This window comes from Mesoplodon bidens (assembly GCF_964165515.1).
Source record: "Mesoplodon bidens genome assembly, chromosome: 11".
In the NCBI taxonomy this organism is placed as follows: Eukaryota; Metazoa; Chordata; class Mammalia; order Artiodactyla; family Ziphiidae; genus Mesoplodon; species Mesoplodon bidens.
Genome location: NC_138167.1, coordinates 3,085,495 through 3,103,089, shown reverse-complemented (window position 1 = coordinate 3,103,089; position 17,595 = coordinate 3,085,495). Strand labels below are relative to the sequence as shown.

General features: G+C 51.7%; 1 protein-coding gene across 1 annotated transcript in view; it reads left to right on the top strand.

The window, feature by feature from the left end:
* The first annotated feature begins 12,365 nt into the window (after positions 1 to 12,365).
* The window catches only part of TSPAN11 (tetraspanin 11), a 60,592-nt gene continuing 55,362 nt past the window's right edge, over positions 12,366 to 17,595 (top strand). The window contains exons 1-2 of the mRNA XM_081249294.1: positions 12,366 to 12,465; positions 14,383 to 14,495. The gene's annotated coding sequence lies outside the window, so the exon portion shown is untranslated. The remainder of the gene's footprint in view (positions 12,466 to 14,382; positions 14,496 to 17,595) is intronic.

Here is a 17,595-nt window from a genome sequence, read left to right as displayed (position 1 = left end):
GGATTCCATGAGCCAGCCTCTCAAAAATCATGTTCTAAGGTATTAGGGTGACCGATATCCCATTTAATCTGCCTTTACTGCTCTCAGCCTATTTTCCAGATGGGATAATGGAGACCTGGAGAAGCTCATTCTTTCTTACTTAACCCTAACATCCTTTCAACAATTTCTCCTCCCCAATCCGTCTGCATCAGGAAACAAAAATCAGAGCTAGGTGAGAACACTTCCAGGAGTTCCCTGGTGGTCCAGTGCTTAGGACTCCAAGCTCTCACTGCTGAGGGCCCGGCGTTCGATCCCTGGTCGGGAGCTCAAATTCCACAAGCTGTGTGGCGTGCCCCCCCCCCAAAATAAATAGGTGAGAACACTTAAGCTGTAAGCGCACCCTCGGCCTCCGCTTGGCTTTGGGGCAGAATCCTGAGCCCCCTCCCCCATCCAAGGTCTCCAAGAGGCTGTCCCCAAAGGCAAAGGAAAGTGGCCGAGGAATTTGCCAGCAGCTCTTCTGCAAACGTCCTTTGTCATGTGTGGCCTCTGGAAACAAATAGTCAGCCAGCCAGGGAGAGCATGAGTGTCCTCCACGCGCACATGGAAATTTCTCAAGGCCTGTGCTTTTGTTCAATAGGGGGTGAGGTGGGCACAGAGGAGAAAAGTGAGAAAAAGGACAAGGAAAGGTGCCCAAATGGCTAAGAAACTTGGTGCCAGAACGGTTTTCAGACTCTGAGGTCCTGGGTCTCAGTTCCCAGGATCAAACATCGTGTCCTGGTGGGTTACAGGGCAGGGTCCCCCGAAGCAGGGGGCCAGGGGCCAGGGTGTAGCTGCAGAGCTGCTGATCCGCCCTGCCCGCTAAGCTACGAAGGCCACGTACACGGCAGGAAAAGCAGTGGAGCAGGTCAGGTACCGGGGAGAGTGCGGTCAACTGGGAGGCCCCGGAGTGGGCTTCCAGTGTATGGATTACATGCTCTGCAGTTCTTTGTCCTCTTTAGTAAGATAGAAATATTAACACCCATCTCAGGAGGTGAATGTGAGGAGTGAACCTTAGGAATGTGTTTTGCCATAAATAACAGCCCGACAACCATGCCTAAAAGAATTAGGAGTTTGTTGTTCTCACATAAATCTAGAGGTGGATATTCCAGGGCTCAGACACCTGTTCAATTCTCATTGATTCTAAGACCCACTTAACTTTTTTTATTTTTTTCACTTTTTAACGTCTTGGGAATCTGGATGTGCTTTACAAACAAGTTGGGTTTTCATTAGCACCACTTATCTTTCCTAACGGCACTTAAATAAAGCTGTGTCTTACAATATTGATTGTCTTTCAGTGAAAGACAATGTGTTCTCAGGAGCGAAACTCTTACCCTGGGGCATTCATCCTCTTGCCTTGCCTCATGGTTGCGAGATGGCTGCCGCACCTTTGACCATCACATCCAGGTTACAGGCGGGAGGAAAAGAGACGTGGGAAGGAAATTAAAGGTTTTCTCTTCTGGAAACTTTGTCTTTTTAGTTAGGAAGCGATGCTCTCTCCAGCAAATGTCCACTTTTATATTGTTGGCCAGAACTATGTCACTCAGAAGGTGAGTTTTAGGTTCCCAGGCTCTATAAAAGGGGCAGGCACAGGAGGAAGAAGGTGGTTGGTCGCTGAGTGAGCCAACCTATGATGTCTACCCCAGGAGGTAAAACAACAAGCCCAGTCTCTAGCATGTAGTAAAAGCTCCCCAAACAGCAGCTCTTTACCCCCACACACAAACAGAAATGCAAAAGTTCTGTGTTGGGGATGAGGGAGGCCAGCCCACCAAAAAACCTCACTTCTTGGAACACGACCAACACTCTCTAGGAATGCAAATGAGCTTTGCCCAGGAAAGAGTGATACACAAGCGTTTCTGCAGAACCATCTCCGCAGGCTTACACACCACTAGTTTCTGGTGCAAAATAAATAAACAAGCTGTTTTGCTTTTCTCACGGATGATTTTTTTGGGTTTCCTTCACTGAGTGAAGCCCTCTTCCCGCCTCTCTTCTTGGGCGGTCTGAGCCTGGCAGCCCCTCCCAGCCTCAGTGGGAACAAGCTGGGCTGGCCTGTATCCCAAGCATCCGGGTCATCCCGTGCAAGCGATCTGGCTTCTCAGATAACCGGAAAAGAGCCGCTCTCCCTTCAGTTTCTCACAGGGCAGCTCACGTAATCCTCTCGCAAATCTGCCAGCAGGGTATAAGCATTCCTAGTTGCCAAAACTACAGCTCAGATAAGTTAAGAAAATGTTCGGACTCATCAGCTGGGAAGCAAGGAGCTGAGACGCAAACCTGGTCTGTCTGGCGCCCCTCCCCTCCCCCTCCCCCTCCCTCCTCGGTGCTGCCTGCTGTTTACCTCTCAGTTTTAGGCCAGAAAAAGCAACATCAGGAGCCCGTGGAAAGGGGAGGTGTTGCAGCTGCAGGGACCTCCAGGACCCCAAGACCTCCGCTCCTCTGCCTGTACTGGGCGGGTAGCAGGCTAGAGTCACAGAGACGGCGGGAGGTCAGCCGATCCGGTTCCGTCCCGGGACAGGTGAGGACACCGAGGCCCTGAGGACTTCAGAAGAAACGGGGCCGGGACTCAGGCCACAGCTTCTGGCCACTTGCTTCTTCCAGCACTGTCTTCCAGCTCTCAGACGGCCTCTCCCCCTCAGGCACAGGCCAGGCTGAGAAGCTGCCCCCAGCCAGTCTTCCAGGTGGATTTCCATTCGTTCATTTCACAAATATTTCTAGAGCAAGGACCAGGGGCCTGGCAGTGTTCTAACCACTGGAAATGCAACAAACAAAGAGTTAATGACCCCATTCTCACAGAGCTTCTGTTCTCTTGGGGCAGACAGAGATGTTATGCAGAGTGACCAGGGCTGCACTTTAGAACTGGGGTCCGGGAAGAGATCTCCTAGGGGGTGACACTCAAGCCGAGACCAGAATGGTGAGCAAGAAGCAGCGGGCGAAGGTCTGGAGGAAGAACGGCCCAGCAGAGGACACAACAGGCGCAAGGACTTGAGTGGGGAGAGGGTTTGGCTGTGCCAGGGAAGAAAGGAGGTCGCTGGGGCCTGATTCAGAGAGAGAGGAAAGCGACCAGGTGGGAGAGGAGGCCAAGGGCAGGTCCCGTAGGGCCCTGGGGCCAGGGAGGGGAACTTTGCTTTTGTTCTCAATACAATGAGTGGTCACTGGAGGGTTCACATGCCAGTGCCAGGAGTGCCGGGCTCTCACTTTAGCTTTGAAAAGATCATTCTGGATGCCTGGGAAAGAGCAGAGAAGGGGCGAGGATAAAAAGAGGCAGCTGAGTCGTCAGGCAGTGCCAGCAGTCCTCAGGGCATATCCTCATTAAGCCGTGAACCTGGGGTTTTCACAAGGTACCCCAACTCCAGGGGTACCCGTCACCTAATCGAAATATGGGCAGCATCCTGGTTGCTTTAGTCCCTTACGATTCTGAAAGACTCTTACGACCCTGATATAGTCATGTCAAAGGAGCAAAATAAAAATCCCTTTAGGGCTTCCCTGGTGGCGCAGTGGTTGAGAGTCCGCCTGCTGATGCAGGGGACACGGGTTCGTGCCCCGGTCCGGGAAGATCCCACATGCCGCGGAGCGGCTGGGCCCGTGAGCCATGGCCGCTGAGCCTGCGTGTCCGGAGCCTGTGCTCCGCAACGGGAGAGGCCACAGCAGTGAGAGGCCCGCGTATTGCAAAAAAAAAAAAAAAAGAAAGAAAGAAAGAAGAAGAAAAGCAAACCGATAAAAAACCAGAGCAGGATAACCTACTTAAGGTGAGAATAGTTCCCAAGCTCAGAGGAATCAAATCCAGCAGGGGTAGGAGCCTGGGACCCTCCCTCAGGCCTGTCCCCTCCCGGTCCTGGCCACACAGGGAGCATATGTGATACTCCCCGCAGGGTGAAGCTGTTGGGCAGGGCCTCTAAAGGGCAGTTCTGACTCAATGAATCCTGTGAGCAGGGCCAACAGGCAGAGTAGGACCTCAGGTAACCTGGGCTCCCGAGAGGGAGAGAGATTCCCTCTCATCAGGGCTGCTCCCCACAGAGCATAGGCCCCTCCCCACAGTCACTGGGGAGGGCAGAGAATTTGGAATCCCAGAACTGGGATTTCTGTCGGGTTGTAAAAAAGCACTGTGATTAGATATCACTTCTTGCGTAAGAGCTAGTTTTTAGACCTTGTTGTGATCTTCCCGTGGCTAGGTTAACTGATCAATTTAGAAATGTTGCATGAATATTTGAAAAGAATGTAGAACCTTATGAATATACAATGGAATACTACTCAGCCATAAAAAAAGAATGAAATTTTGCCATTGGCAGCAAAGTGGATGGACTTGCAGGGCATTATGCTAAGAGAAATAAGTCAGACAGAGAAAGACAAATACTATATGATATCACTTATATGTGGAATGTAAAAAATACAACAAACTAGTACATACAACACACAAAAAAGGCAGACTCACAGATGTGGAGAACAAACTAGTGGTTACCAGTGGGGAGAGGGAAGGGGGGAGGGGCAACACAGGGGTAGGGGATTAAGAGGGACAAACTGTTAGGTACAGAATAAGCTACAGGGAGATATTGCACAACACTGGGAACATAGCCAATATTTTATAATAACTATAAATGGAGTATAACCTTTAAAATTGTGAATCACTATATTGTACACCTATAAGTTATATAATATTATACATCAACTATACTTCAATTTTAAAAATTTTTAATTAAAAAAGAATGTAAAATTTCTAAGTCAAAATGCCACCTTTAGGGCTTCCCTGGTGGCGCAGTGGTTGAGAGTCCGCCTGCCGATGCAGGGGACGCGGGTTCGTGCCCCTGTCCCGGAAGATCCCACATGCCGCGCAGCGGCTGGGCCCGCGAGCCATGGCCGCGGAGCCTGTGTGTCCGGAGCCTGTGCTCCGCAACGGGAGAGGCCACAGCAGTGAGAGGCCCGCGTACAGCAAAAAAAAAAAAAAAAAAAAAAAAAAAAAAATGCCACCTTTATATGTTTATTAGTAATCTATTAATTACTTATTAATTATATTATTCAAATCCCTTTCAGTGCTGTCCAATAGAAATGCAATGTGAGTCACACATGTTATTTAAATGTTTCCAGTATTCATGTTAAAATAGAGAACTGGTGAGATTAATTTTAATAGATTTTATTTAACCCGATATATCTAAAATATGATCTTTTCAACATGTAATCAATATTTGAAAACATTCCCAAGACATCTTACCAGATTTTTTGTACTAAGCCTTAGAAATCTGACATGTGCTTTATACTTACAGCACATCTCAGTTTAAGGGCTCAACAGCTTAGTGGTTATTGACTATACTCTGTGGCTAGGGACAACTGAATTGGACAATGCAAGTAATTAAATCCTTGGTTATTTTTTGTCTACTTGAGCTGTCATTTCTGCTTTATACATTTTGAAACCATGAACAAAGATTTATGAGTGGACAAGAACAAAACAAAACAAAATCCCTCTTCTCGGACCATTAATTCTTTTGGCTTTGAATTCCATTCTCTCTGATGTTGATACTGACACACCTGTTTCCTGGGGTAAGTGTTTCCTTGGTTAATAATCTTTTCCATTCCTTCACTTTGCAACTTTCTGTGTCTTATATTTTTGTATCCCTTTTAAACAACATATAACTGAACTTTGTTTTGTCACCCAATATGAGAGTTGTGACATTTTAATGGAGACTTTGACCAAATCACATACATTTTGAGCACTGATATATGTGGACTTATTTTGTCCATATACTTGTACTTTCTATTTACTGTGCTTTCTTGTTTCTTTTCTTTTTTGCGTTTCTTACTTTTATTGGATTAATCAGGTTTTAGGTGTTATGTTTCCTTTTTTTTTCTTTTAACAGTTTACAATTTATGTATCCTATTTCTATTCTTTTTTTTTAACCTCTAATTTTTCTTCAGTAGAAGAAAGTGGACAGTTTTATTTCCAACGCTGTGTGATTGTCAGCTAACTACTCTATCTTGCCCTTTTTTGTTGTTGTTATCTTTAATTTTAACTAATGTTAAGTTACATAGATATTTTCTCCTTGTGAAAAACAAAAACGTTATAGATTTGGTCAAATTCCTCATTGATTACATCCCCAATCCCAGTCCCCTCTCAAGAAGTAATGACTAGGACTTCCCTGGTGGCACAGTGGTTAAGAATCCGCCTGACAATGCAGGGGACACGGGTTCGAGCCCTGGTCTGGGAAGATCCTACATGCCGTAGAGCAACTCAGCCCGTGTGCCACAACTACTGACCCTGCGTGCCTAGAGCCCATGCTCCACAACAAGAGAAACCACCACAAGGAGAAGCCCGCGCACCGCAATGAAGACTAGTCCCCATTCACCGCAACTAGAGAAAGCCCGCATGCAGCAATGAAGACCCAATGCGGCCATAAATAAATAAATTTAATTTAAAAAAAGAAGTAATTACTATACTTATACTAAGTTTAAAAGATATTCTTCCAACTTTTCCCATGCATTATATTATATATACATATATGTATCCACAAAAATTGGCATTTTCTGCGATTCCATTTCTAGAAATTTATCATGAAGAAATAACTGAATAAGTAGGCCAAACTACATGTGAAAAAATGCTTCATAACCACACTGAGAAAGTTTTAAATTAAAAACATTCTAAATATTCACCAATAGAAGATTGATGAATAATATAACATATATAGATGTTATAATTTTGAAAATATTAAAAACCTTTTCCCAAAAGGTAAATCTTAAATAACATAAATGCTCCAGGAATATTTGCCATGTTTATCCAAAGGCTTCCCCTCTTCCCTGGCATATGACCTTTGAGCCTGGGAGAGCCTATGCCCCAGTTATAAAAGCAAGCTCCAGAGCACTTCCAAAATAAGAGGAGAGAGGATTATCATCGTGTGCCATTCATAACTAAAAACTTCCAGCTGTAAAGCGTCAGTGTCATTTTGCATGTCGCTGGTACATTTGCTCAGCTGTCTGTCCTTATGTTTTCTGAACCCTAGGTGTGTTTTTTCTATGTTTTGCCTTAAATAATATTCTTCTGGGAAAGAAGCAGGCTGTAAAGCCCTTCATGAAGAATGCCAAGAGCGTGGCAAGCAGTCTAAGCAATGCTTTTGACACTGTTAATGAAGATCAATAATTATTTCAAGCACTAATTAGCACAACTAATGTTCGTGGTGTCATTGGAAGTGTGCCTCGCAACAGCTGAAAAACTCCTACTCCTGCTGGGGCGTCTCTGTCGTGGGAAAAATCTCTGAGCTTGTGAGGTCTGGTGCCACAATAATTTCGTTACCACCTCCTAATAAGCACCAGGACTTGTTGCAAAAAGGAGTAGCTTGGTCATCAAGCTCCCAGTGAAATGCAGGCTGAAGTCAAGCTGATCCAAACTGATCAATATTTAACATCGTGTCATTCCCCAGTCCTTCTGGAAGTGGGAAAGGTGCTGACCAGAGGCTCCTTTTCTCTATTTGTCATATGAAGAAACTGAGACCAGTCCCCACGCTCAGAGGGTAGCAAGAGTCTTAAGATGAGTTTCTCCTCATTTTAAAGATGGGGAGACCGGCTGAGTCCCACAAGCCATAGGATGCACACGTGGAGGGCAGTGCCTTCTACCTGGGTGGGTCCACCTGCAGGAATGTGGCTGTTTTTCCTGAGAAGGGAACTCACAGAGTCTATACAAAGAGTTCTCATCGGGGCCGCATCAGGACGACGGCTTAACAAGCAGGTCTGTCAGGAAGCAGGAGCAGAGGTTGTCAAGGGACACTTCATCTCCTTGCAACCCTCCTGGGTACTAACTGTACATTGTGTTGGAAGACAGGCTTGTACTTAGAGGATGGAGAAGTCCGAGCTTTACATTTCCTGACCTGTGATGGTTCACGGTCCAACCTGACCGCTAAGCTCATGCACTGTACATCCTGGGGATGGGGATGCCGACTGTGTGTGTGTGTGAATGTGTGTGTGTGTGTGTGTGGAGTGTGTGTGTAACCATCCACCCAAAAAAAAGGTGTTTTCTGTGACTGCATCTCTAGGAGTGGACATAGACACCATTGCCAGGAACCCAGGATATCAGGTCCCGTGCTGACATGAAGGGCACCCCACGGGATCTACCCTGTACCTCCAAGCAACGGGTGATGGTCAGTTGAGATCTAAGGGAAGAAGTCTAAATGGTATTATTATTATTATTATTATTATTTTTTTTTTTTTTTGCGGTACTCGGGCCTCTCACTGTTGTGGCCTCTCCCATTGCGGAGCACAGGCTCCGGATGCGCAGGCCCAGCAGCCATGGTTCACGGGCCCAGCCGCTCCGCGGCATGTGGGATCTTCCCGGACCGGGGCACGAACCCGTGTCCCCTGCATCGGCAGGCGGACTCTCAACCACTGCACCACCAGGGAAGCCCTGTTATTATTATTTTTTACATTTCTAAAGGAGTCTCTGTGAGTCCCATCCCTCCAGCATCCGTGATGCATCTTTCTCCAATGTAAGGCAGCACATGGCGCCAGAATACAGACTGGAAGCAGGGGCTGCTGGTCCCCAGCCAGGGGCAGCAGATGTGCCGCAGGTCTGGATGAGAAGCACAGGTCTCCCAGTCCAGGACTAAAGCTCCTCCTTCACTGTAGCTTCCTGCTGGGGATTTCACCGGCCCCTCCGTTTTTTGTTTGCTTGTTTTTTCCCCAAATGAAGGAGTACTCTTCCCATTTTGCAGATGAGGAACTGAGGCCGAGACCCAGAAGCCAAGCCCAAGCACTTGTGACTCAGTCAGTGCTCAGAGCTGGGGCGGGGATGGGGAAAGTATGACAGTGCGGATCCTGACAATGAGATCTGTCCTCTGAATTATCAGCTCAGCCTTTGGAGGAGTCAGTGTGGCCAGGAAACCATGGCCTTCCTCACGAGAACACGGGAGGAGGATGGGAATGGAATATGTCCAACTCACAGCTCACTTCCCTCTCCTCACCCAGGGGATCCAAGCCAGCCCCCAGTTCCTTTCCCACAGATGCTGGATCCTCACCCGCCATCTTCTCCAAGTGTGAAATAAAATGGAACAGATCAGGATCTTGTTAGTGGAGCAGCACTTGGGGCGGAGAAGGTCCATTCTTTCATAGAAGGTGAGGACAACACAAAGTCCAAACTCTGGAAGTCTGGGGTTTCACATCCGTGAGGTCTGACATGGGAACACTGGCCATGCGTGGCTACTGAACACTTGCAACGTGTAAGTGCAACAGAAGGACCAATTTTTTTATTTCAATTAAGTTGATTAACCTAAACTTAAATTTTAAAACTGATCAATCGATGTGGTTACTGGAAAGCCTAAGTATGTATAGAGCAACTTAGGTTTATAAATCTACTTCTTCAATCATAAATGTTATGAAATCCAAAAGCAGAACAAGCACTTCCAACGTAGAGGCAGCATCTGAATTCAGATATGCTGTGAGTGTAAAATACGCACAGAGTCTGAAGACTTAGCTGGAAGAAAATGTAAAACATCTCTTTAATAACTTTTTATATTGATTCATGTTGAAACAATCTCATTTTTAGATATATTGTGTTAAATAAGATGATCATTAGAAGTCATTTCACCTGTTCCTCTTTTTACATTTTTTTAATGGGGCTACTGGGAAATTTAAAATTGCACATCACACTTCCATGGGTTCGCTACTCTCGATGTTAACGTCGCTGGGGATAGTGCTGGAGAGCGGACATCCTGGCTCAGAGGTTCATTCGTCACTGGCCCTCTCGTATTGCTCAAGGTCCCTCCGGAGTATTTTGCCGTCTCCTTCCTAACTATGGTTTCAACAACACTAACTTTGGTGAACACGCACTTCCCCTCATCCTCACCCCACCGACGGCCTCTTCTCCCACTCAGGCCTCCTCCACCCTTCTCTCCTCTACCCCTTAGAAAACCATCTTCTACCACCCGTTTCTCAGGCTTTTCCTTTAACACCACCTTCTCCGGCACATCTGTGACTTGGAACTGCTTCATCAGAGGTCGAGATCCTCCCCAGAGGCCCAGGTCCTCCCCAGAGGTCTCACGGAGGGGGCCTCACATTCTGTGCTGCTCTGGCCTCTCTCCCACCACAGGCTCGGCCTTCACCCTGAATGTGGTGCCGGGGGTTCATGGCCTCTTCTCTACCCCCAACCCACCTTTCCTTTGTTCAGCCCCCTTTCTCACTGACCCTCTGTTGCAGGTTGGATTTCTGGGAAACAGACCACGCACGGAGACGGAGAGCCTGGCGTCTACGGGAGGGACTCTTAGGGACAACGCCTGTAAGAAAGCAAGAGATGAGGGCTTCCCTGGTGGTGCAGTGGTTAAGAATCCACCTGCCAATGCAGGAGACACGGGTTCGAGCCCTGGTCCGGGAAGATCCCACATGCCACAGAGCAACTAAGCCCGTGCACCACAACTACTGAGCCTGCACTCTACAGGCCGCGAGCCACAACTACTGAAGCCTGCACGCCTAGAGCCTGTGCTCTGCAACAAGAGAAGCACCGCAACAAAGAGTAGCCCCCACTCGCCGCAAGTAGAGAAAGCCCGCACGCAGCAACGAAGACCCAACGCAGCCAAAAATAAATAAATAAAATAAATACATTTTTTAAAAAACAAAAACAGAGATGGGACTTCCCTGGTGGTTCAGTGGTAAAGAGTCCACCACTGGACTTACAGTGCAGGGGACGCGGGTTCGATCCCTGGTCTGGGAACTAAGATCCCACATGCTGCGGGGCAGCTGGGCCCTCGCGCCACAACTGCTGAGCTCGCATGCCTCAACTAGAGCCCACGCGCCACAACTACAGAGCCCATGCGCCCTGGAGTCTGCACGCCACAACTACAGAGAGAAAACCCACACATCACAAGTAGAGAGAAGCCCGCATGTCACAAGGAAAGATCCCGCATGCCGCAGCTAAGACCCAACGCAGCCAAAAATAAATAAAATAAATAAATAAATAATCTTTAAAAAAAAGAAAGTGAGAGAAATGGGACAGCAGAGAGTGAACTTGAACTGGACACAGTTTCCCCAGAAGCTGATCCCTCAGGAAGCTCTGGAGCTGGGACGGCCCTTCAGAGGCCTCTGGAGCAGAAGTAAGTCACCCGATGGGGTCCGGATGCCCCCAAGGAGGGGGGACCTGGCTCATCCTGCCCCCACTGAAGGGACCCTCTCAGAAGCCCCTGAGGAGCGCCTCATCGCCGGGTCTAGCCCCGTTTCCTTGGGCGCCCTCCTCTTCGGCGCCCCTGGAGCTGGGCCCCTGCAGGACCTGCCCTCTCCTCCGTGATGTGGCACCCAGCACTGCACACAGACCCCCGCCAACCGGGGCAGCTTCTTTCACCCACCCTTTCCCTGCTTAGACCGGGTTCTGCCCTCAGCCCGGCCTGCCCTGCCTGGTCTCAGCTTCTCGGTGCTCCTGTTGGCTCCCTCTCCCCCAGCGCCCCGAAGGCCTCCTTCCTGAGACCCTCACCCCAGGCAGCTCTGTAGACCCGCCTCTGCTGCATCTTCCCCAGTCACCCCCCATTTCAGTGCTTCCTCCCCAGGGACTATTGCCGTCACCTCCCTCAGAGGCCCCCATCCCACCTCCCCTCTGCCCCCCTTTCACAGCCCGAGGTGTGGGGAGGATGGCTCTCAGCTCTCCGCCTCCATTGGCTTCCCTGGACCAGCAGCCTGGTAAATGGGTAACGGCGCTCTCTGTGCTCAAATTTGAAAAGACCATGGTTGGGTAAGCTCAGGCCTTTGCTGCTTTGGCAAGTAACAGTAACCATGAGGCCCCACCGGTTGGATCCAGTTCAGGCAGCTTTGCCCCTGCTCTGGGCCAGGGCGGGACAGATGGGCTGTGTCAACTTGGCTTTTTTCTCCCGTCCGGGAGGAGACCTTGACTCCCAGAGCCCAGGAAATGGAAAGCTGACGGCCCACAGGACTCTCAGAGGGACAGGGCTGTGATGGGGTCTTCCTTGTGTACATGGGTCTGGGGGGACGCGGGGAGGAAGGGGGGGCTCTTTGTGATCACACGGGCCGGTCCTTAGAGTCCCCGCACACCCCCCACGGCCAGCTTCCCCCAGTACCCTGTGGGGTTTCACGCCCCACTAGGGGCCCACTTGGGCGACAGGGAGACCTCCGGGAGGCCCGGGTAGGGTGTCTGCAAGCCGCCCGACTTCCATCCATCCATCCACCCACCCATCCATCCATCCATCCCTCCCCCCTCCTCGCAGGGACCCCCGGGGCCACCGCACAGCTGCCCTGACTCGGGCTGGATTCGCTTCGTGCGCTCCGAACGGGAGAAAGGCCAACCCCAAACAAAGACGGGCGGCCGGCGGGGCGGCGGGAGAAGGAGCCCGGGCATTGGAGGGGCCGGGGGTGGGCGCTCAGGAGGCGGGGCGCGGCCGCAGGAAGTGCAGAGCGAGCGCGGGGTGAGCGCGGCTGCGGTCCTCACCCGCTGGCCCTGCAGCCCCGCCCCGGCGCTGGCAGCCCTCGCTGCGGAGCCCGCGACCGGTGAGTGCTTGGCCGGGGCGCGGGAGGGGGCCCGGCGGCCGCTCGGGACTCCCGCGGGAGGGGCTTGGAGTTGCGTAGCCGAGCGCGGCCCGGCGGCAGCCGGCTCCCGGGAGGATGGGGGCAGGATGGGGCGAGCACGCGCCGCTGGCTGCCGTGTTCCCACCCGTCCTCCCGAGACTGCCCGTCTGCACTTAGTGTCTCGGGAGGGAGCTCGGGTCCTCGGGGCGCGTCTGTCCCTCCTGCAAACGTCATTCTCTTTGTCCACCCGGACTTCTGGTGGCTCTTATGCACGGGCCCGAGGTGACAGGCCCAGAGCCATCCTAGCTAGAATGGGTGCAGTCCTTGGTTCGGTGCCCCCGGCAAGGGCTTGCCCAGTGTTGGCAGCTGGCGTGTCTCCTGTGCGGGCACAGGATCGTTCTCGGTGGGTCCGTCTGCCTGCCAGGGTGGTCCACAAGTTTCATGGGCGCATCTGTGCATTTGGGGGAACCCGGCTCTGCAGGCCCTGTCACCTGTGTTTCCTGCCTGTTCCTGTGCCTGCAGCTGGCTGGCTGGGTATGGAAGGACAGGAGGTGTGGAAGGTTCTAGATGTATTGTTTTCACCAGCTGTATGTTCACACACATGACTTGGCTGGAAATACGAAAGGGGCTCAGGAGGGCATCTCAAGCTGGGTCTCAGTTGCCGAGGGTGCGGGGGTGAGTGCTGGCCCTGTCAGCACATGGGCACCCACTGTGGGGCAGGGTGGCGTGGAGAGAAAAGGGAGCTCCTGGAAAAACCCCAAGTGCACTCTAGGGCCTAGGGTAGGTGGACGTGTGGGGAGAGACCTGGGTGGTATTCGGCCGGAGTGGGTGGTCTGTGGTTAGCTGTGGGCATCTGGATTAGAGGTGGAGTTGGAGACCTGGGTTTGAACCAGAACTTGGTGGAGGGTCACCACGGCAGTAGCGTGTTCTCTGCGCCTGTCACCCTGGGACTCAGTTGCTTCGTGTGCAAAATGGGACTAATGACTGCTGTCCTACCCACCTCGGGAGGTGTCTGGAGGCTCAGGTTAGCTAAGCAAAGTGCTTTGACAGCGGGGAGGCTCCAGGGACAAAGGGTGAAGGCCAGGCCCACGGGCGCGATCGGGCTTTGGGGAATGCCTCGGGGGCCAGGTTTGTGGGCTGCAGCAGGAGCTGTCTTCACACCGCTCCCTAGAATATTCCAGAGATAGGAGTGTCTGCCCAGTGCCGGACCTCGATCCCTTGGAGTGTGAGGTATTCGCAGGCCTGCCTGGTGCTGCCCCTTTGGTGTGGATGCTTCCACAGCACAAGAGGACAGCCGGCTTGGCTGGTCTTCAAATCATAGCCCTGGAGCAGCTCAGGTGTGCAGAGACCCTCCTCCAGGCGGGCTGGGACCTTCACATCCACCGGCTGGCTTTTCTCTGCTTGTCACTACCACCAGAAGCAGTCAGGCCACAGTTCAGGCCAGGGAGATGGCAGAGGAGGGAGCTCTCAGTCCCTGGTCAGCAGCCTCAGTGTTCCATCTTCTGGTCACAGGGCATCCTCTAGGACCAACGCTGTACCTGCCGAGGAGGGCAGGGAGGGTGTCAAGAGTCCTCACAGCCCCAGACACCGGGATGTGGTTGTGGTTTGTCACCCCTGGATGTCACCTGTCACCAAGGCTTCTTGGCCCGTAGTAGCTGCTTAGTAAAGAACCCTGGAAACCCCGGTTCAGTGCAGCTCGGCTTCCTACCCGCTGTGTGACCTGGGGAAAGTCCCTTCACCTCTCTGGGTCTGTTTCCTCGTTGGTCAAAATCAGCATCTTTCCAGATCATAGTTCTGGTCTCAGCTCACATTTCACGTCCTCAGAGAGGAAGTGACCCTCTATCCAAAGTGGCCACCTCCCGGCCTCAGTCACATTGCCCTGATCTGTTTCCTTCCTAGCACTGTCCGCACCATCTGAGCCGCTCTCAGCTGCATCCAGCCACACTGAGAGCTTTGCCGAGGAGGGACCTCCTGTATCCTGTTACCTGCTGGCTCACCGCACCTGGAACCTAGTAGGTGCTCCGGAGAAGCTGTGTCAGAGCGTGAGTGAGCAACTCAATAAGGGACATGGATGCGTGTCTTTCACATTGTGCTCCTGGGAGCTTGTGAGGGGTCGGCGGGCCCACAGGCAGGGCCCCGGGCCCTGCACACCCCAGCTCGGGACTGATCTGAGTTAGAGGCTGGCTTCCAGGTAGGACTTCCCTTGAAGGAAGGGCCCTCCCATTAAAATAAAACGAGAAAACCATTGCATCCGAAGACAGTGGGGCCTTTTCAACCCCAAGTTGAAATAACAGTACTGGGACAGGGAGTAACGCACACTCAGCCCTCGGGGGTGACCAGAGGCTGTGGTTCAGACACGCAGAGCTGTCATCCCATCAGCCATCACTGCTTGGCCGTGGAATTCATGATACGGTTGCTTTTTTGCAACTGGTTTAATTTCCTGAGCTTTGGGTCAAGATTAATGTGAAGAGGATTCTGCATCAAGGGGTATGCGGGGTTCTGGACCAGAAGGAAACAGTGGACATCACAGAGTGGATAGGAGACATGCTGATGCTGGAGAGCTGCCTGTGTGGGGTTCCCGGCTGCCATCCTCCTCCTTTGGGTGTGTCCCAGGCAGACTGCCCAGATGCACGTGTCTCTCCCCAGTAGTTTGCTCGGCCTGGTTTTTCTCAAGTAGTTGGTGGTGGAGGACGCCCTTCTCTCTGAGTGATTCCTGAGCCAGGAGAGGGAGGTGGATGGCGTGCCATGCCCTGTATTTAAGCAGCCACGGAAATCATCCCTCCTTCGTCGCTTCTTGTAAATTCATTTGTGAATGGCAGGGTGACTCCCCTGTCCGGTGCTGTGCCCAGGTTTGGGGCACAGAATACAGTTCATCACCACCTTTGCTAAACCCCAAGGGCTGGGCATCAGTAGTTCACCCAGGGACGGGGAAGGAGGTTGAGTTGTTTGTGGGGTTGTTTTAGGTGGCTGGTTGAGGAGAGAGACGGGGGAAGTGGACAGAGGCACTGAGTGCGGGACAGAGCCCTCTGCTAGTTCCTCTGACTGTTGACCTTGCTTCTTGTACGCGTCCCTGCTGGGCTGACTCTTGTGCGTTCCTGGGTCCAGAAGGTTTAACCTTCCAAGAGGGCACAGGCAGAGGGCAGAGCCCATAGAGGTGGTGGAGGGGGAAGGGGGTTCCGGGTCCGGGGGGCGTGGTCAATAGTCTCACGTTCCCTGTGTGCCTGCCAGAGCCTTGGTCCTCCAGGCCTGAGAGTAATAAAGACCCAGCCCTGACCTCCGAGCATCCTGTTGTGAAGGAGATGAAACTTACTCCCCGGAGGAGAGGCGAGAACAGCTGAGTGCAGACTGCAGTGGGGGCGGGGAGGGGGTCTCATGCAGGCCACAGCTGGAGCTCAGAGAAGGGTCGGGAAAGCGCGGGGGGAGGGCAGAGAGCCCGGGGCGGTCAGCTGTCCAGCCTGGAATCTGGACTCTGCCTTCTCCTGAGCGCCTTCTGTGACCTTTGCTGCTCTGTAAGTGGAGGAGACCGTCTCTAGGTCATAGCCTGGCTTCAGGTCCCCGAGGTTCCCCCCGTCCAGGCCAGCCCCGTCCCTTACCTCCTCTGGGTGCCCTTCCAAGTGGGCCATTCCCCTCCCCACCTGGCTTCGAGAGGAGCTGGCTGTATTCCAGAACTTCTCCCATCCATGCTCACTGCCCCCCTCCTCAGGGGCTATGCGCATGGCCCTTCTTAAAGGCTTAATTAGCTTTGCTGTCAAATACCAAGAATTCAAGACTTGAGGATGTTACAGAGGTTGAGGAAATGTTCCGGGAAGTTGCTCCGCTGGGTCCCTAATCTGAGATCACGGGGAGGGTACTCAGACCCTCTCCCGTGGTAATGTGTGTTGGCGGGGGGAGGATGCCCTGGGATTCTGTGCTCCTGGGGAATCATATCAAATGCGGCATCAAGGAACCGTGGGTCCACATACTGTGTGTATCTCCCCAGCTCACATTCATGCCCACCGTCCCATGAGACTTCACGTATGAAACCCAAGTTCAAAGATAAATTATTAAGAATTCTGAGATGAAACAGCCGACCGTTAAACCAGGCACGGGGCCCTGTGAGGCTATACTTGTTTCTGGCCCAGGAAGCCAGCAAGGACCCTCCTGTGGGTCACAGTTGTGGATGGTGGCCCAGTTAGGGCAGAACTAATCCTTTAAACAAGTGGGCTGGTTAAGTGCTCTCGATGTATATCTTTGGAAAATGCTGGAGGCTGCCGTTTCCTTTCCAGGCCTCCACCCTTCTGCTTTAAATCATTTACATTTTTAAAAAGTCAGCTCAGGTCATTCACTAACAGGTTCTAGGGGTTTTTTAAGGTTCAAAAGAAAGAAGTAGAGGTGGGTGTTGTCCATTTCGTCTGAGCTCTGGAACAGATTAGAAAGCACAAAGCCTCTAGGAGTTCTGAGGCCCGTTTAGAGAAGCTCACCAGCTGCTCCGGGTACGATGACTTTTAGGCCAAAACTGAGCAGATAGGTTGGGACAGAGGAGGGAGTGGCCTAGTGACCAGCGACCCAGGGCTCTCAGGGTTGGAGAGGAGGGGGAGGGGGAGAAGGGGCCACGGGCAGGGGCCACGTGACTCCACAGTTTGGAGTGTGTTTTGCACACACAGAGACTTCGGGAAGCCAGGAATTTTATTCCAGAAGAAAGAAACTCCTCTGTCTGTGGGCAGAGAGGGTGAGACAGGAAGTTAGGACTAGGAGCCCTGGGAGAGAATGAAATACTCAGAAGGCAGTTTGCACTTTCTGACAGCTCTGAGCACATCACTGAGGGCTTTTAAGTTGCTGGAACCCGAAAGTTCCAAGCGAGTTCTAGGAAGCAGGTACTGGTACCGTGAGCTGGAGGAGGGTGGAAGGAAGCCCCCCCCCTTTTTTAACATCTTTTTTGGCGTATCATTGCTTTACAATGGTGTGTTAGTTGCTGCTGTATCACAAAGTGAATCAGCTGTACGTATACATATGTCCCCATATCCCCACCCTTTTGCGTCCCCCTCCCACCCTCCCTATCCCACCCCTCTAGGTGGTCACAAAGCACCGAGCTGATCTCCCTGTGCTATGGGCTGCTTCCCACTAGCTATCTGT